Source organism: Lolium rigidum, chromosome 2, assembly GCF_022539505.1.
Source record: "Lolium rigidum isolate FL_2022 chromosome 2, APGP_CSIRO_Lrig_0.1, whole genome shotgun sequence".
Taxonomy (NCBI): Eukaryota; Viridiplantae; Streptophyta; class Magnoliopsida; order Poales; family Poaceae; genus Lolium; species Lolium rigidum.
Window position 1 is genome coordinate 225,851,509 of NC_061509.1, and position 21,097 is coordinate 225,872,605.

A 21,097-nucleotide genomic window follows, 5' to 3' on the forward strand; every position below is an offset into this window, starting at 1 on the left:
CGGACCTTTGTGCCGCCGCAACGAGCCACCGCTACTCCGGCCATGTAGCGGCGCTGGCGAGATACGCCTGGGGGAGGCCGGCACGGGTGACCACGGCTAGGGGCTAGCGCGAACGAGCTCCCAGAGGGCGACGTGGGCGCGCTCGGCTAGGGCCAGCACAAGATCCGCGAGGTGGTTGCGCGGGCGAGATCCGCCATGGAGCGGCTGGGTGACCTCCGTCCAAGGGTGGCCGCAGGCTTCCTCGAGGGCGCCGCCTCGTTGCTGCTTTGCAGCTTATGCATGCACTGGTCGGGAGGTGCTGCTCCGCGCCACTGTGAGCGCGCGTGGTTGAGGCGGAGAGGTGCGGGAGTCGACAACGCCGCGGGACACAGAATAGACGGAGTTGTGGGGCGCGCGATCGGACTGGAGCGGGGAAGCTGACCGGCATACGGGCGGAGCTGCAGCTGGGAAGCACGCGCGCTCCCTGCACCTCCACCCCACCACCGGCGTACTCCGGCGATGAAGGCCGACGCCGCTGCCCTGCAGCGAGCGCCGCCACTGCCCTCATGTCCCCGCTCTGCTGCGCCGCACGCAGTAGCCGCCGCCACCCCCTCCCGCCCCCGCTCTGCTCCGCCACATGCAGTCGTCACCGCCGCCCAGTCCCCTGTCCTCCCCAACCTCTCGTCCCTGACCGACAGCGTGGGTGGTGCACGGGCCCGATGGTGGTGCGGCCCGGCTGGAGGTGGGGTCCCTTTCCTCGGCGGCGAGCAGGGGGTATGAAGCGGCGCTCGTCTGCGAGCACGGGGTGGCGCGGCTGTCGTCCTGGGCCACGACCGTGGTTTCTGGCGAGGGGCAGAGCAACGGCCCCGTGGTCTCCGGCGAGGGGCAGGGCAAGGAGTCATCGACCCCATGGTCTCCGGCTAGGCGATTCGGCCAGGCGCTGCGGCGGGCACGCCCATGGCGCGGCGGCGGCCAGCGGGGAGGAGGCTAGGCGCAGGTGCGGGAGGAACCTGTCGGTTCCTTTTTCTTTTAGATTTGCACTTTTTCTATTTTAATTTTATTTATTTCACAACCTATCAGAAACGATGGGGAAAACATCGCCACCTGGCACCTGACAGCGGGCCCATCTATCAGAAACTTGATTAAACCCAGCAAACCATGTAATCAGTGCTTTCTATCGAGCATCCGCCCTTGAGTTGGTGGTTATGTGTCGCTTCGTGTTTTTTTTTTCATTTTCTTGTGGTCCTTCTCCTCCATCGCCACCGCTCGCTCGCCTCATTACGATTTGTTACAAGAATGAGCCTCGGGTCGAGCTTTATTTTGTGGTTCACGAAAAAATGAGTTTTTGATGGATGCATCACAGATAGTGTTGGTTCAGGTCGCTCATGCATCGTGGGTTGTTGTAACCGACTTGAAGTTGTGCGATGTCGACTTGGCCCACTTTGCTAAGGTTTCCTAAGACGTTCTATATAAACTAGATTTATATGTGCGCCTTGGCGCACGATCCCGTGAAATTCATGCAGATTTACATTTTATATAATAACTTTATATAATAACTTTATATAATAACGATAGAAATAAGATGTAAAAAAGATAATATATTTTTGAAGGTTTTACACAATAAAATCAGTAGAATGAATTTGGGTTAAGCCAGAAAGTGTCTCTGACACATGGGCACCAGTGCTCCCTACAATTTTAGATTTTGGAAAAATTTAAAACCTTATGTCTCTAAAAATTATGGTGTTAAATATATAAATAGATGTGTACAGTAGGGTGTATGCAAAAATGTCTCGTTAAAAAATACGTTGTATTTTGGAAATATAAGAAAGACAAATTTGTGACAGCAAATGGTAGTACAATAGTATTAAAATAGTATATCTTTTTGTCAAAAATTTGTTTATTTTGTATTTCTCAAAATTTAAAGTATTTTTTACCGGGACTTTTTTTTGCGTACTCCTCCCGTACATATCTATCTACATATTTTAACGCCACAATTTTTGGAAACAAAGAAGTGTGAGGTTTTGAAAATTTTAAAAATTCAAAAGTGGAGGGAGCACTGGTGCTCATGTGCACCAAATCCCTATCCGGTTAAAGCACACAAAATTATAAATGGAGTAGCAAAAGGTAATATAAACATGCTGGGCAGCAACCATGTTCAACTAACTTCAAAAGCAGCATGGTTTCTTACGTTTCTTCTTCACAAACATTTACACATCTAACTTCTTATCTAACTGCTGAAGGAGCGGGGTTAGCGTTTTGACTAACTTTAGAATAACTTCTCAGTCACCTACAATATCATCACATGTGGTGGTACGGGGAACCTCCGCTGTTAGCACCGGTGGTCAAAATAGAAAACCAATACAATGAATAACACACGGTAATATATAGATAGATAAAAGCAAGTAATGGGCAAGAGGAGCGCTGAACCAGGAATTCACACATGTCTTTCCTGGCCAAGCACACCACATGACGAAGCAAAGTGCAGAAGTAACTGGCAATAGAGTGAATCAAAAGCAGGTGCATAGAGCTAATGTCACCAGGCGCATAGAGCTAATGTCAACGAAGGGTAGAACCGCCATCCAGATGAGATGCACAGGAGGACTGTTGCACCAGGTAACTGGTTCATACTACAAAATGGAGGGACATAACCCTCAACTCCCACGGTAGGTACACTACGGCGAGAAAACAACTACAAAAGGCCTCCGTCACCTAGAGGCACCACTTCTGAAAATGGAACCATGAAACAATAAGCAGTAAATCTCAGGTTGAAACAGACAAATGGTAAGCAGCACAAATTAACGTATACCAAATTATTGATTTATCTCTCATTGTCCTAGTGGCCAATGTTGTGCACACTGAAATGTGTTGTATACAATTAAGCGAGGTAATTTTTAGGAAACAGGAATGTGCTCTAAGTAAGTACCAACTGTTTACTTCTTATATGCGTTCAGTAAACCTTAAAAATGTGTACAAGCACAGAAGCCAGATTTCTTGTCTTCTTTGGATATAAGTAACTCTCCACTCTTGGGTAATCTATGATGTCATGAACTCTACATTGATATTGTCTCTACCTAGCTGCTTTTTATTCGAAAATGCATTTTTGATCTTGGGTGCATATGCTCCAGCTGCTAGAAAATGCATTTTCAAATATCAAAAAAATTCCGAACAAAAATTGAGCGTGTATATGTCAACATTCTATGTGCGTATGACAAGTTTCGCGGGAAATCAATATTTTTTGTGGCGTGTGTAAAAAAGACAAAGAAATGTTTCGTGGAGAGCTTATTTTTAGCACCAAATTTTGTCTTTTTTGCACATGACACAAAACATATCGATTTTCCGTGAAACGACTTTGTGAACACATAGAACATCAAAATGTATAAGAGATATTTTTTTATCAGATTTTTTTAACATTTCATAATATGTCTAAATTTCATTTTGAAAACCAGGAGCATATGCTCCTGGGTGCAAAAGCCTTTTTATTCTTCTACATATTGTTGTCTTTACCGGCGACGCGCGCATCATGTAGATAATTAGCCAAAAATGTAAGAACATAGTTATTGGTGAATCACCCAAACAATCTAGAGAATGGAAGGGATCGGAAAAATCGGCCAAAGGAGCACATGCAAAGCAACTCAAAGGATTATACCTGTCTCTAGGTCAGGCCTTCTTGCCCGCTCCATCTGCCTGAGTCCGCTGTTGGTTGCGCCTATGGGCAATCAACAATAAACATTAATCAGCACAGGTTAGAAAAAAGTATTGCACAGACCTACTACAACAAAGATTGAGCAAGCACTACAAATATCAAGACACATAGCTTTGTAGAACCAAGGACTTGTGCAACCAACCAGTCAAAAGCCGTGTAAATTCATCTCATACCTAAGCGGTCACAAAAACAAACGAGGAAGACTAACGTAGAAAATATAACTGCGAACAGAAGCATTAAATGTGTCATACGCAATCTAGACAAAACCAAGCCCAAGAGCCTCCTAAAACAACCACATGATTATAGGCCACATCCTTTCTATAATTAGAAGATGAACATCAAACACTACGGTGAATGGATAGCGGACTTGGTTGATGGTTTGTCCATCGAAGGAGCAGCAGACAAGGCAGGGGGAGAATCTAGAGGATCAGACACAGGAAAACCAAGCTAGCATAGGGAAAAAACTGTAAGAAAAAGGCACCCAATGGAAAAAAAAGCAGGACCACACATCGCTGAAACTACACCTAGGCATTTCTCGGGCTGGGCTGAGTTCCGCGCCAGGCCCGGAAAAGCCCGAATTTAAATTCCCAGGCCTGAGCCCAGCCCGACCTTCGGGCTTACAAATCAGGTCCGAACCCGGCCCGAATAGATGAAAGCCTAGGCCCGACAAGTCCGGCCCGAACTAAGATTAAATCATGTTTTGTACATGCCTGAGCCCAGCCCAGCCCAATGTTCGGGCTCCAAATTCAGGCCCGAACCCAGCCCGACATGCAAGCCTAGCTTGGCTTGGGATTTTCGGGCCGGGTCTGGTCGGGCCGTCCGGGCCAGACTGCCCATGCCCCTGTAGCTGAAACATACATAACCCCACCTCTTCAGACTCAACTTGAGGGGCCAGCTCTTCCACGGCTCCCATGGCTTGTTCAGGCGAAGATTCCGTGAACATGGCCCTCTTGACCTGTGAGCCGATATCACCCTTGCCATCGCTGCAAAACACACGAGAGGATATTAATCAATCAATGCAAGCAACCATGCACTAACTGAAGTACACAAAGTTCTTGCACACACCTAGGCCCAGGAGGTTTGCAGGAGCAGCATTTTAGAGCCAACCTATTTACATAACACAACATAAGAAGTTGGATACTGATTCAAATAGAGAAACCTAAGCACAGAAAAAAGAGAGGATGGCGGCAAAGCAATATAAACATTCCTATAACGCAACAGGATATAGCAGCCCATTGTACGAAACAGCCGAGCAGTGTTGGAGGCAGCGCAGACCGTTACTATGGCAATCTATGTTGCCATACTTCCCATGCCTATGCTAGATTGCTAACACTATACTACAATACAAGGCGGTGCTGGACTCCAAGGCTGGACTCGACCAAATTGCATATCCTGCTCCAAAGCGCAGCAGCTTAGGACTATTATTCACTATCACATACCCTTCGAACGCATCCTAAAAGAATAGCACGATACCTAAATTGACACCAACCCTCAGGTAGCAATCGACTGTTTTAAGCTTCACCACGCGACACAAATAAGGCTGTTGCAACTCTCTAAAGAAGACAACTAACACCCGCGCTTTCGAGATTAAGACTACAATTTATCGCAATAAATAACCACCACAAGGGCCAACATGAATCAAATACTCACCGTAGAAGTAGACATGTCAGAAGAAGCTAGAGCATCCAACATATCAGTGGTAGCGGTTGTTGAGGTGCCCCGAGCAGACAAGAGAGTCTCAGCGGAAGCCAGACCATCGCTACCAACATGAACACCTTTGCCTCTAATCCTCTTCAAATATAGATTGGAGCAATCTGGACCTTCTGTAACATACTTGAACAAGTACTTCATCACCTGAGCTTTGTTACACCACTCAACATTTATGTGGCCCGGTATTTCTGAACATGGCAAAATTATAAGGCATGATCCACTGGTTATATTAAGCCATTTGCTGTTTGCAAACACACGACGATAATTATCACGACGCATAATAAAGTGCTGATACCAAACGGGCAGAGATCATTACCTGAGAATCAAGGAGTCCCAACAACACGTCACGGACAATTCCAGCAACAGCTCACAACAACAAATAATCTGGAGCACACAACATAAGGCGAAGAAAACATCACAACTGTAGATGGCTCAACAGGGAAAATGCAGAAGGTAAAAAAAAGCTACTACACATAGGCAAGAGCAAAGCAATACCAGAGGAAACTAAACCCAGCTAAACTAAGACCAGAGAAAACTAAACTCACCTATGTAGTCAACAGGAAAGTTCCATCTATAACTGAGCACAGCAAGTCCAAAATGATAGTTGTGGTTTTTTAGATTGTAAACCGAGTGCACAAGTTCCTTCATCGTTTTACCTAGTTTTACCATTGAAAAGTGCAGAAGCATCATCCCAAGACAAAATAAACAACAGAAACACAAACAAAATTGCATGCTGGAAACAAATGTTATCTTCTCTGTTCCTCTATTCCCCTGTCACTCTCCATGGTCTGCAGACCATGATGGAAACTAAGGTATGAAGTTCTCTCTGATTAGGGAAAGAAACATACAGTTACGACGGTGTGGCTTCAAATATCGCATAGCTCTTCCATCTTCTAATTTACAATTGTTACAATGGATGCTGGAAGTGGGGTTCTTCTCATCTAAGATATGAAGTGGTCCAATTTACCCCTGCACACACACACTCACGGTTTCCTGGCTCTACTGATACGCCCTTGCACACCCACTGCCAGCTGCACCGATACGTAGGAGGATGGAACATAACGCACTCACCAGGGATGTAACCGAACATCAGTCCAACAAAAGCAGCCGCGGCCACCCGAGGCGGCAATCCCAGCAAGGCGATGACCTGCAAAGACGAAAAATAAATACGAAAGAAAGCATGTCAGGGGTAAGCTTCGAGGCTACGGAAAGGTAAGCGAGCATGGCAACATGAAGAGGAAGAAAAAGGAATCAGTACGGCAAAGAACAGGATCAAGAAAAAATACCCAAATCCACGCGGAAGAACAAGAAGACAGACAGAGAGAAGAAATAATCGCAGGCAACGGGTATGCGAGAATGAATAAGACCCAAAAAAAACAGCCCTGAAACGAGCGGCACGAGCTCAACCAATCAAGAGGAGGGGATAAAAGGCCCGGCAAGCTCACCTCAACCAAACCCACGGCAGAACGGCGCCATGGATTAGGTCAGGATGTAGAGTGCATTGTTTCAAAAGAAACAGGTCCAACATCTTCAACAGGCGTTGAATTTACCGCGTGACCGAACTACATGTACTCTCAGGGCAACAAATGTACCAAACAAAAACCTGAGAGAAGTAGGGCAGGCTACAAAAAAAGATGGAACATTTAAACGTCACAGACTTATCACTAATCTAACACGCATTAGTACGAGAACACATGGACGAGCTAACTGGAATCTACGGCGGATAGATAGTACGGACACACACACCTGCATTAAAGTTTTAAATCAACAGAAAACAGATAAGAAATAACATATATCTCGTGTGCACAACTTTTTTGCATAGGCTCATGAGCAGCACCAAAGAGCACATAAAGAAATTCACCAAACCATGTGTTATCTACTTCTCCGAGCTTAGGTATGAAAAAGAGTATATCTATAGAGACCACATACCTACTTCTAAACCTTTCGTTGTGTTTCAGATGTAATACAGGGTGTGCTCTCTACATTTTTTACAAAGATAATTAGTAGCAAGGGATCAAATAAGATTTAGCACGTACAAAGAAGCATCGTGAGCATTTATCTTGTACAGTAAAGTGCAGCATGTTTGGTGGAAGGATTAAAATCCCAACCCCAAAGTAAATCCGAACCCCAAATTTTTCTCTTTCTTGCAGAGTATTATAGAAATCACCTTCTATGTCTGCAATAACTGACAATGTCTGCACACTATATCTAGGTATCAAGGTCCAACCCTTACAGCTGGAACCCAATGAAAGAAGCACACGAAAATATGCATGGAATATTAAAATCTGAATACAGCAACGGGCTCCATGATCACCTTCAGCTACACACACACACATATTCTTCACTACCTGCGAGGAGAGTAGAACGGAAGCAACTGAACAGCAGTACAACAGAAGCAGCCGCGGCCACCAGATGCAGTAATCCCAGCGAACGGATGACCTGCAAGATGGAGAAGATAGCACGGTAAGCTGTGAGCACACCGGAGAAAGGACATCCGTGGAGAAACAGAACAGAAAAATACGAAAACACATGGGAGAACACATCGCAGGCGGAAAGAAGCAGAAGAACCACGGAGAAACGAAGCAGCAGCGGCGGCCCTGGGTGGATCTGCGAGCTGGCCTCAGCCAAGCCCGAACGCAGGGGAAGTAAACAGGCGATGTGGCCTCGACCAAACCCAAACACCAGGCGCCGTCGACGACACAGAGAAGAACCAAAATGAGATGGCACCCTCACCGCAGAAACATGAGGAATAAGAGAGGAAAAAACAGGGCAAAACAAAACCGGAAACGGATCCACGCCGGTGAAGCAGGGCCTCACCTTAAACCAATCCATGGCAGAGCGCCGCCATGGGGTAAGGTCAGCCACCGGCGACGGCACAGATCGCGCGGGAGAAGCGGAGGATGGCGGATCTGCAGCGGAGCGACCAGGCGGACGACTCAAGGATGAGAGGACGGTGTGGGCGAATCGGAAAAGGCGAGGGGGAAGTGTGGCGGATGGTGCCTCCGAGGCGACGGCGCGCTGCTGTGTAGCTCCTCGCCCAGGCAAAGCTCCTCCCGTGGACTAATGGCGAGCCACCACCGAGTCGAGCGCACCGAGCGCCAAAGGAAAACCCCGATCTACCCTGCGCGGCGAAGATCTTTTCCGCGGCCAGCGCGAGATGAGACGAACCTAAAAACCACCCACAGCGACTGACGTGTGGACCGTCCGATAGTGGGACCCACGCGCAACAAGAGACGGGTAAGACACTACCATTGCATGGCTTTCTCTAGTGGCAGGGACCAACGGACGAGATCCACCGTGTGAGAACTGCTGGCAAGATCCGACGGTCTAGAAGTGCTAATCGCTGTGAGGCCCCCTATGGGGGGCATCATATATACCTTCAGATTTATACACGTACGGTTGTCGCCGCACAACGTCTTACACACGGGTTAGGGTTTTGCCATGCATCTCTCAATGCTTGTGCGAACGTGAGTGTTGGTCTCTGGAATCACTCACGTAATCCTGTACGGGAGAGGGTGAATTAGATTTTTGGGAAGATCGTCATAATGGATCGTCTTCAACTCATCGTTGCGGCTAGGTTGTGCCTTCGTCGTCGACTATTTAAATTCAATGCCGCCGCTGCTGCAAGAACTGATCATGCACCTGCAGATGAAAGGTTGCATGCGCGGTCCCTTGTTTACTTGTTTAACATGTTCTGCGAGTACATGTTTAGCTGCTACATGTTTCTATTCCTCATATTGTCGAGTGTATCTAGTATATTTTGAGTTACACGTGGTAGTAGCTGTTTATGTCATTTTTAATATTTTTAAATTAGTCATGAGATTATTGCCTGATTATCCAACAAGTAGCTCCACTAAACATGACTAGTTTGTTACGCTGTCGACACGTTGAATTCCATTAAAGAGTATGTCTGTGTGTCGGCCTACTTGCTAACGCTTGATTGCTTGGTGACTATGTAGTGGAGGTCCATAACTAATCCATGCGACATCAACTACCATCAGAGACAAAAGGCATGGACTTGGAACGTGTTTCCCAGATTCTGAATCTTTTAAATCATTTCCCCAAAAGGAGCTGGATCGTGATTAAAACTCATAGTTCGTGCGATAGGAAGTTCTTCCTCCTGCTGTATTGCGTTGGAGGACTATTTAGATCTTATGAACTTATCATAGCGTTTTGAACTTCTGTTCTCTGCGCTGCATTCTAAGTGCATAGTGCTACTGCAATGCGGTTTTACACGGGTCTCCCTTAACTTATGTCCTCTGGTTCTGCTGTGTTGTTTGAAAATTTTAGCACTAGATGCAGTCTTAACAAATTGCTCGGTAAATAATGTCGCGAGATGCCATCTAATAGCCAGCGGTTGACTTCGAGGTGATATGTATCATATCTGTGAAGGACAGTGTAGCATGGAACTTCATCAAGTTGACCTCAGGAGGTTGGTTTGTTGACGACGCACTATGCGCTTCTAGCATTCGTAGTATCTATCGTGTTTGCATGCACCATTGATTGCTTTGAGATTTGTATATTTGTATGTATGGAATCTCTTCTACTACTATTGTTTGGTAACTTTAGTTTATTTCTGCATGCACGTTGTATTATGCGTGTGCGCACACCACTTGCGCGCGCGCACACTCACACACACACACTCTCTCTCTCTCTCTCTCTCTCTCACCTATTAATACACCTAGATAAATGGATGATCCTATAATGAAAGGGGCATCAGTGTCGGAATAAATATTAAATTAACAATCTATTTGAACCAGTATATTTATTTTTATAATATCTATTAAACAAGCCCAATATATTTTGTTTTGACAAATATTTGAAAACCAAATTTCCAAAACAATGAAGCTCCATGATTAGTTTTTAAATCCAATGGACCAATATTAAAGTACATACAAGTTTAAAACGATTTTGCTATCTAACAAATTTATCAAGCGTGTCTAATACATGTTTGAAGAATGGTAAACACATTTAAACAGGATGATGCACACTAAACCTCTATAAAAGTACATACAAAATATGTGTCTCTCAGTAGTGGTCACAATGGTTTTATTGCAACCGTTATGTGTTTTCCTTAGGATTTGAACTCGAAATTTAATGTTTGTTTACTATCTTAGATCATTACATTTTGTGGTTTGAATTCTAATGAAATCCCAATTATTTTCGAACTATTGTGAACTAAGTTTGAAACACCATGAAAAACCGGTTTCCAAATAACATTTTAATTCGGCTCCTTGAAAAAATCGAATTTTTGCCATGTCTTCAATTTTCAAATATTGTCAAAATATGTTTAACACCGGTCAGGTTTTGAAGCTCTCTTTGTTAGGAACCCCTATATTTGAACGGTTCATACACTGGTGGAAAAACAGGCTTCCGGGAAGCCCCATAAGTCGCGAAGGTAAAGGAACCGCGACTAATGGGGCCTTTAGTCGCGGTTCGTGTGGCGAACCGCGACCAAAGGCCTGGGCCCAGGGCGCACGGTGGCCAGCTGGTGCACGTGGGGGCTTTAGTCGCGGTTGGCCAGCCCAACCGCGACTAAAGGTGCCCGAAGGCCTTTAGTCGCGGTTGGCCAGGCCAACCGGGACTAAAGCCCCTCCCCTATATATACCCATCCAGCAGCCAACACTTAGCCATTTGGAGCCATTCTCTTCACAAATTCACAAGTGAGTGTTAGGTTTGCTTTTGGTTCCTCTTATGCACATAAGGTGTTTGATGAAATGCCCCAAGAGCATGAAACAAACATGATATGAAGTGTTGGAGTCACACTTGAGCTTTCTCATTTATTTTTTCCTCCTCGATCGCGGTTAGCAACTTGAACCTTTGATGTGTCATTGATAAAATATGCATGTGTGTGTAGTTCATTGTTTAATTTATATTGTTTGTAGCTAGTTAGTTTAACAAATGCATGATGGTTAATTATATATTTTATATTATAATAATGCAGATGAATCGGCAATGGATGTACGGTAACCGACTCTCCGGCGAGTTCAGTACGGGTTTGAAAGATTTCCTCGTAGTGGCTAATGCGAACAAGCGGGGGGTTTTGTTATCTGTCCATGTGTTAAGTGTAAGAATCGGAAGGGTTACTCTTCCTCAAGAGATGTTCACATGCACCTGCTTCGGCACGGTTTCATGCCAAGCTATAATTGTTGGACCAAGCATGGAGAAAGAGGGGTTATAATGGAAGAAGATGAAGAAGGGGATGATTTCAATGATGAAAGCTATCTTTCTCATTTCGGTGATACTTTCATGGAGGATGCTGAAGGTGAAGGGGAAGGTGAAGAAGAGGCACGTGATGATCCCGTTGATGATCTTGGTCGGACCATTGCTGATGCACGGAGACGCTGCGAAACTGAAAAAGAGAGGGAGAATTTGGATCGCATGTTAGAGGATCACAGGAAGGCGCTGTACCCCGGATGCGATGATGGTCTGAAAAAGCTGGGCTGCACACTCGGATTTGCTGAGATGGAAGGCACGAGCAGGTGTAGCTGACTCGGCATTTGAAAACTTGCTGAAAATGTTGAAGAATATGTTTCCAAAGAATAACGAGTTGCCCGCCACTACGTACGAAGCAAAGAAGGTTGTATGCCCTCTAGGTTTAGAGGTTCTGAAGATACATGCATGCATCAACGATCGCATCCTCTACCGCGGTGAATACGAGAATTTGAATGAATGCCCGGTATGCACCGCATTGCGTTATAAGATCGGAGGCGATGACCCCGGTGACGATGTTGAGGGCCGGAAACCCGGGAAGAGGGTTCCCGCCAAGGTGATGTGGTATGCTCCTATAATACCACGGTTGAAACGTCTGTTCAGGAACAAAGAGCATGCCAAGTTGTTGCGATGGCACAAAGAGGACCGTAAGTCGGACGGGGAGTTGAGACACCCCGCAGATGGAACGCAATGGAGAAAGATCGACAGAGAGTTCAAAGATTTTGCAGCTGACGCAAGGAACATAAGATTTGGTCTAAGTACGGATGGCATGAATCCTTTTGGCGAGCAGAGCTCCAGCCATAGCACCCGGCCCGTGACTCTATGCATCTACAACCTTCCTCCTTGGTTGTGCATGAAGCGGAAGTTCATTATGATGCCGGTGCTCATCCAAGGTCCGAAGCAACCCGGCAACGACATCGATGTGTACCTAAGGCCATTAGTTGATGAACTTTTACAGCTGTGGGGCAGACCTGGTGTCCGTGTGTGGGATGAGCACAAAGAAGAGGAATTTGACCTACGAGCGTTGCTTTTCGTAACCATCAACGATTGGCCTGCTCTTAGTAACCTTTCGGGACTCGTCAAATAAGGGATACAATGCATGCACGCACTTGCTTACATGAGACCGAAAGTGTACATTTGCCAAATTGTAAGAAGAACGTGTACCTTGGGCATCGTCGATTTCTTCCGAAAGGTCATCCGAGTAAGAAAGAAAGGCAAGCATTACAACGGCAAGGCAGATCACCGGCCGAAGCTCGCGGAACACACTCGGTGCTGAGGTATTTGATATGGTCAAGGGTTTGAAAGTCATCTTTGGAAAGGGTCCTGGCGGACAATCGGTTCCGAAGGGAGCCGACGGGCACGTAGCCATGTGGAAGAAGAAATCTATATTCGGGAGCTAGAATATTGGAAAGTCCTAGAAGTCCGCTCCGCAATCGACGTGATGCACGTTACGAAGAATATTTGCGTGAACATCCTAAGCTTCTTGGGCGTGTATGGGAAGTCAAATGATACAAAGGAAGCACGGCAGGACCAAGCAAAGTTTGAAAGACCCCGATGACCTGCATCCGGAACGGTTTCAAGGTCGTGCCGGCTACGCTACGACCAAAGAAGAGAAGGTCATCTTTTTTGAATGCCCGAGCGAGTATGAAGGTCCCGTCAGGATTCTCGTCCAATATAAAGGGAATAATAAACATGGCGGAGAAAAAGTTCCAAAACCTGAAGTCTCACGACCGCCACGTGATTATGACGCAATTGCTTCCGATTGCTTTGAGGGGCTCTGCCGGAAAATGTTCGAGTAGCCATTGTGAAGCTATGTGCATTCCTCAATGCAATCTCTCGAGAAGGTAATCAATCCAGAAGTTCTACCACGGTTACGAACGATGTGATCCAATGTCTTGTCGGTTTCGAGTTGGTGTTCCCGCCATCCTTCTTCAATATTATGACGCACCTCCTGGTTCACCTAGTCGATGAGATTTCCATTCTCGGTCCCGTATTTCTACACAATATGTTCCCCTTCGAGAGGTTCATGGGAGTATTAAAGAAATATGTTCGTAACCGTGCTAGGCCGGAAGGAAGCATCGCCAAGGGCTATGGAAATGAGGAGGTAATTGAGTTTTGTGTTGACTTTGTTCCCGACCTTAAGCCGATTGGTCTTCCTCAATCGCGGCACGAGGGGAGACTAAGTGGAAAAGGCACGATCGGAAGGAAATCAATGATATGTATGGACGGCCATTCTCCGACCGAAGCACACCACACGGTTCGACCAATTCCAGCTTGGTGGCTCCGTACTTTGAGAAACACAAGAATATTTTACGCTCGGACAACCCCGGGAAGCCTCGAATCCTGGATTAGGAAGGCCCACATGGAGACTTTCGGCGGTTGGTTGAGAAAACATTTAATGAGTGACAATAAGGTTGTAGATCAGCTGTACATGTTGGCCAAGACACCATCTTCGACTATAACGACTTTCCAAGGGTACGAGATAAATGGGAATACATTTTACACGATCGCCCAAGATAAAAAGAGCACCAACCAAAACAGTGGTGTCCGCTTTGATGCAGCAACCGAGAATGGGCAAAAGGTCACATATTATGGTTACATAGAGGAGATATGGGAACTTGACTATGGACCCTCCTTTAGGGTCCCTTTGTTCCGGTGCAAATGGTTCAAGCTAACGGGAGGTGGGGTAAAGGTGGACCAGCAATACGGAATGACAATGGTGGATTTCAACAATCTTGGTTACCTTGACGAACCATTCGTCCTAGCGAAAGATGTCGCTCAGGTTTTCTATGTGAAGGACATGAGTAGCAAACCGAGGAAACGGAAAGATAAGAAAACGATCGGTACATCATGCGATGATCCAAAGCGCCACATTGTTCTTTCGGGGAAAAGAAACATCGTGGGAGTGGAGGACAAGACGGACATGTCGGAAGATTATAATATGTTTGCTGAAATTCCGCCCTTCAAAGTGAACACCGACCCAAGCATTAAGTTAAATGATGAGGATGCTCCATGGATACGGCACAATCGTAAGCAAGCGGGGACACAAGGGAAGAAATGATGTGTAATAATTTATTGTACCAAACTTTGTTTAATGAATCATGTGAATTATATTACCCGTGATGTGTTTGGTGTCCATTTTCGAATGATTCAATTGACTTGAGATAGCACCGATGATACATGAAATTTGGAGTGACTAAGTCATACTCCCGCATACATGAAATTTGGAGTGACTAAGTCATACTCCCGCATATAGGAAATTTGGAGTGACTAAGTCATACTCCTACATACATGAAATTTGGAGTGATTTAGTCATACTCCTGCCTAGGCGTATAATATGCATACTCGTAGTCTTCATAGCCGCCGCCATTGTACCGGTAGTCGTCGCCTTCTAAGTTGCCGGCGTCATCGTCGCCTGCTTGTCGTCGCTGTCGTCGGGCGGCGCTCGTGGCTCGAACCGAGGGTAGCGCAGGCGGGGGATATCGCCGGCCGTGATGTAGTCCATGACGCTCGCAGAGTCCGGCCGTACCACCATAGCCGACGGCCGGCCTCGTGGAAGTTTCCGGGAGGCGGACCGTCCTCCTCATACCCGGCGAGCGCCCTCTCACGCCGATTGATGAAGAAGGCGTCCCAAGTATGCTGGTTATCGGGATGCCGGCGGGGATTCATCCGCTGCTCCGGCGTGAGGTCGAGGTAGTAGTGGTTCGTGATGGCCGCCCGGCGCGCAGTACCCGAGGGACGGGAGGGACCGGCACGCCGCCGGCGCTTAGGCTCCGGCCGGCGAGGGACGCGGTAGCCCGGAGGGCAAGGGTAGTTCGAGGCGCAAAGCTCCTCCACCCGCTCGGTAGGTTAGAGTGGGTGCGGTGGAAGCCATGAGAGAGTGATGAGAGATTGTAGAGATGTGATAATGCTGGCCAAGCCGGGCTACCTATATGTAGTGACAAATGGCGGGAAAAATGGGAGCGGGAAGACAGGAGGCGGGAAGAAAGAGGCGGGGAGAAAGTGGCGGGAAGAAATTGGCGGGAAAAAATTGGCGGGAAGAAAGAGGCCGGAAGAAATTGGCGGGAAACAATTGGCGGGAAGAAAGAGGCGGGAAGACAGGGAAGAAATGGCGGGAAGACGAGGAGGGAAGAGGGGGTCGGCGGAAAGAGGCGGGAAGAGGGGGCCAACGAACTTTTGAATTGAAATAGTTTTATTTTTATGAATTTTTGATAATTTGTATTTTTAAAATTTTGAATTGAATTAGTTTTATTTTTATGAATTTTTTGATATATTATATGTATTTTAAACATTTTGAATTGAATTAGTTTTATTTTTCTTAATTTTTTGATATATTATTTGTATTTTTAACATATTGAAATGAATTAGTTTTATTTTCCTGAATTTTTTCATACATTATTTGTATTTTTAACATTTAGAAATGAATTAGTTTTAATTTTCTGAATTTTTTGATATAATATTTGTATTTTTAAGATTTTGAATTGAATTAGTTTTATTTTTCTGAATTTATTGATATATTATATGTATTTTTCAGATTTTGAAATGAATTAGTTTTATTTTTCTTAATTTTTTGATATATTATTTGTATTTTTAACATATTGAAATGAATTAGTTTTATTTTTCTGATTTTTTTGATATATTATTTGTATTTTTAAGATTTAGAAATGAATTAGTTTTATTTTTCTGAATTTTTTCATACATTATTTGTATTTTTAACATTTAGAAATGAATTAGTTTTAATTTTCTGAATTTTTTGATATAATATTTGTATTTTTAAGATTTTGAATTGAATTAGTTTTATTTTTCTGAATTTATTGATATATTATATGTATTTTTCAGATTTTGAAATGAATTAGTTTTATTTTTCAAATTTAATTTCGAAATAATTTCGAAAAAGGCCTTTAGTCGCGGTTGGCCTGGCCAACCGCGACTAAAGGTCGTTTTCCGCGGGAACCGCAAATGGGGCGAAAAATGGGCTTTAGTCGCGGTTGGGGTCACCAACCGCGACTAAAGGGTGACCTTTAGTCGCGGTTGGTGTCCCCAACCGCGACTAAAGCCCATTTGGTATAAATACACGCGCCCTCGCCCGCGCACTTCATCTTCTTCGCAGATCGACTCGTCGCCTCTTCCGCGCCGAAGGCTGCCGCGCGCCGTGTCGCCCTCGCCCTCGACAACGCCGCCGCCGTCGCCCGTCGCCCGTCGCCCGCCGCCCGTCGTCGTCCTCGCGCGCCCGGCCGCCCCGTCGTCCTTCGAATTCCTCGCCGTACGTGTCGTCACCGCCCCGCGCGCCCGGCCCACGCGCGCGCGCCCCTCTCGCCCACGCCGCCGCCGCGCGCCGGCCGCTATCCACCGGGCGCCGCCCTCGCCCACCGCGCCGCCGCGCCTCGCTCGCCCGCCCTCAACGGCGCCGCCTCGCTCGCCCACGCGCGCGCGGCCGCCCATGTACAGAGAGAGATGAGAGGCCGGAGAGACGAAGGGGCCGTGGCCGCCGGCCCCCTTTTTTTTTTGTTTTTTTGTTTTTATTAATTGTCTCACAATTTGTTAATTAAAATTGTACACTAAAATTTGACTTAAAAAAAGATTGTGTAAAGAAAACTAAAATTTGACTTAAAAAAATTAAAATTGACTTAAAAAAGATTGTGTAAATTAAAAAACTAAAATTTGACTTAAAAAAGATTGTGTAAAAAAAAATAACCACCGCACGTATACGGAGGGGGCAGCGAGCCCCTCGTCGCCCCGTCCGTATACGAGCGGTGTTTTTTTTTTTGGGTCGAGAGGGGGCGGCACCACCTTTCGCCACCGCGCGCCCTTTCGTCACCGACCCCGCGTGTATACGGAGGCGGCGGCGAGGCCCTCGCCTCCCCCTCCTTATACGCGCCGGCCGCCGGTGTTCGCGGCGAGGGGGCGGCGCCACCGCCGCCCCCCTTTCGCCACCGCCACCGCGCGCCCACCTTCCGCCGCCCCCCTTTCGCCACCGCGACCCCGCATATATGCATGTGTTGTGTCTCGACTCCGACTCCGCGCGCACCCCTTCCTCGCCCCCTCCTTTTGGCACCGCCCTTTCGCCACCGCCACCGCCCCCCTTCTTCACTTAATTAATTTGTTTTGACTACATGTTTTCAGGACTGACATATGGCGGACGATAGAGGTGACCCGATTCCGGACAACTATGATCCGGACGCCGAAGACCATATCTTCGGCATCATAAAAGGCGATATTCCTTTTGTGCCGACCGGAGAAGAAGAAGATGATATCTCTTCTTATCTGAACCTTGAGGGTGAAGATGAAGGGCGCTGTCAGCAAGATGGTGCGGAAGAAACGTCGATAAACGACGATCTTCAGTTGGAAGTAGCAACCACCTCCGGCGCCGAGGTATATATATATACATATTGAGCGTCTGGTGATACAATAACTGATTTGAATAAATGTGTGTGTACTAACGCGCGCGACTCTCTTTCTTATTTTAGCCCTCGGCCGGATCGTCGAAAAATCGAGTACGTCGTCGTCAAAGCGTGGCGCAACCAAGACGATGAAACCGGGAGAAACATGCACCATCGAGGTTGTCGACGAAGAAACCGGCAGGCCGGCTGGAGCCCGACAAGAACGCCACCAAGTTTGTCGGCCAATGCGGAGCCGTTGTTAGAGACAACGTCTCGATCACCCGCCAGGAGTGGAATGAGCCAAAGAAGGCACGTGTTGGTTTCACTTTTGTCGAACGAGAGAGAAAAAAAGATTGCTTCAACAAGCTTATGGAACATTTCGTTCTACCTCCGGAATACCGCAAATACGATGAGGAGGGTAACAAGATTGCGGAAAACAAGAAGAGGCGCAAGCTAGTCAAACAGTTCGCTCTTTCTAGGATGGCCAACGCATTCCGGAAATACAAGCAAAATCTAGCCCATGACTTTGTCAACCGGGGCAAGACTCCGGATTTCAAAGGACAATATGAGAAACTGCAACATGATTGGCCAGAATTTGTGAAGCAAAAGAAATCGGAGCGAGTTCCTTGAACTATCGAAAAAAAATAAGGAAAATGCGGCCAAGAAGGAGTACAATCATAAAATGGGGCCGGGAGGGTATCGCTTTTGGCAGCCTAAGTGGGAGAAGATGGAGAACGAGGCGAGGGCGCGAGGAATCCGTCCGGGTACGGAGGGATGGGACCCAAGGGCCAAAAGGCTGGTGGTACGGGCATGGGGGATCGCTGAACCCGGAGACAGGGGAGTGTGTTTACCGAGGGCAAAATAATTACACCCACCCAAAACCTTATTGAGGCAATGAGGGATGCTCAAGAGGGGAGGATCAGGTTCAACGGAGAGAACGACGCCACGACAAAAGCCCTCGGGAATCCCGAACACGGAGGACGTGTACGAGGCATGCCCGGGGACATTTCGTGGAAACTAGGGTTCCCCGGAAAGATGACCCGTACGGTTACTGAAGCCGTAAGAGAAAGATGGATCGGGATGCGGATGTTGTGGCGAAGTTGGTAACGGAAATGAATGTGATGAAGAAAACCGTGAGTGTACTAGTCGCCGAAAGAGATGCAGCTCGGGCGCGGCATGAAGATCATCCAATGGATCTCGGAAGCCGCGGCGGAGAAGAAGCGGCGTGGCTTCCACGGAGGCCTCACCGGCCGGTGCACCGACGATCGAAATTACTGCACCGGAGCCTCGGCTGGTGGTCGAAGTTACTGCACCGGAGCCTCCTCGCTACCCCGTGGACGATATAAAGGAGATGAAAGCATGTCATCCGTATTATCCTATCGGGAACATGTCCATGAAGGTAGCCATCGGCGGTGCTTTACCACTGGAGCACTCCACCACAACAACCCCATTCAAGATGGCTATGCTCGTGTCACGGTGGAGGAGATAGTCCAAGGGTTTGAGGACCTGGACATTGACATTGCTACACCCGAAGGGGTGAAAAGACTTGGAGATGTCAAGCGCCGGTTCATTCTATGGCATAAGAAATTTATCAAGTTTCCGGGCGAGGCGCCAACAAGTCCACCCCCGTACGGTGGTGGTGGTGGCGGTGGCGGTGACGGTGGCGGTGGCGGTGACGGTGGCGGTGGCGGTGACGGTGGCGGTGGTGCTTCACCTAATACACCTCATTCACGTCAGCCGACGCCGCCCCCAGTCCTCGTCCGGCGGGTGATCAGACACCGGTACCGCCCCCCAATCCACCTCCGGCGAAGAAGCAGAAGCAGTCCTTGGTTATTAACCCGGACCCTTACGTACCTAAGTCCACAAAGGTACCGGAGGTATCACTGAAGCCTCTCCCCAGGAGGTCTTGGGAAAGTAGTGCCGAGGAAGTCGAGGCGGGCGCGGCTGCTGATTTAGAGAAATGGAAGGCAAGCGTCCAGAAGAAAATAGAGGGCGAGCCCAAGCCGGTATATTCCGCCAAGGAAAAGCGAGTGGGCTAAGTCATTTTTGAACACACCGTCCCAAGCCGCGAAGAATCTGCTCGATGACTATTTACGTGAACTTCGTAGGCAAGCACTCGCGTTCAAGAACGGGAAAGAGTTGGCGGAGAAGAAAGCCTTGAAGGACGAGGCCGAGTCAAAATTAGAAAGGGGGAAAGAAGTTGCCCAGCTCGGGGAACAAAGTAAACAATCGATCGCCCCGCTCATAGTGCAAGCCGCCGGTCCGGATGCCCCCGATATCATAGCAGCTGCGGCAGCTTATGGATTGACTGTAGAAAGTGCCGAGAAAACAAGCGGCCGACTTAGGTATCACTCTTCGTGCAGTGTTAGGCCTTGATGAGGCGCCAATGAAGGACGTAGTATTTACATATGTGAAGAATGGCCCTCTCATCGAGCCTGCGCAGGAAGATGATCTACCTCGACAAATGAAAGGTCTGCTAAATTGGTACAAGGGTTACATAAAACATGAAAACGCCAAAGACTATATCTATGCGGAAGTTAAATATGAGCATCACTTCAAACGTTACTGGGTACAAGTTCCTCTGAGTGAATTGTTCCAGCTGTTCAATCTGCGCGAGCTCGACAAATCTATCATCAGTTGCTACGTTACGTAAGTGATTTATTAATTTCTACCCCATCTCGTTCATTGCCCGCACTATATATATATATATATATATATATTGTCCTAACTATCTTGTTGTGTACGCTATATATTATGCAGAATGAAGAAGCGGGAAATGCGAATAAGGAACATCCATGATGTTGGGTTCATTGACCCACACATCGTTAATTCATATGTGCTAGAACACCACCCCGCCGACGTGGAGGAAGACCTGTGGCGGTTTATTAGAAAACAGCAACGGAAAAGTGATATTCTATTTCCTTACCATTTTGGGTGAGTGTTTACGTCTTGAGCACATTCTCTTTTGTTTACTCCATGCATGGTATGTGGCTAATCGATGAGTTATGCATGACTGTGCATGTATCGTGTCCGCAGGTTCCACTGGATTCTTATGGTAATTAAAGTTCAGACCTCCTCAGTTCTCGTCCACGACTCTCTGAATATGGATCCG

At 47.0% G+C, this 21,097-nt stretch overlaps 1 long non-coding RNA gene across 1 annotated transcript; it reads right to left on the bottom strand.

Annotated features, from left to right (window-relative positions):
• Positions 1 to 2,408: 2,408 nt before the first annotated feature.
• Positions 2,409 to 8,342, bottom strand: LOC124693054. The gene is made up of 7 exons (XR_006999847.1): positions 8,210 to 8,342; positions 7,741 to 7,831; positions 6,464 to 6,539; positions 5,333 to 5,776; positions 4,551 to 4,665; positions 3,626 to 3,685; positions 2,409 to 2,703 (listed from the first exon to the last, which is right to left on the bottom strand). It is a non-coding gene; the product is annotated as an uncharacterized LOC124693054 (long non-coding RNA).
• Positions 8,343 to 21,097: the final 12,755 nt, after the last annotated feature.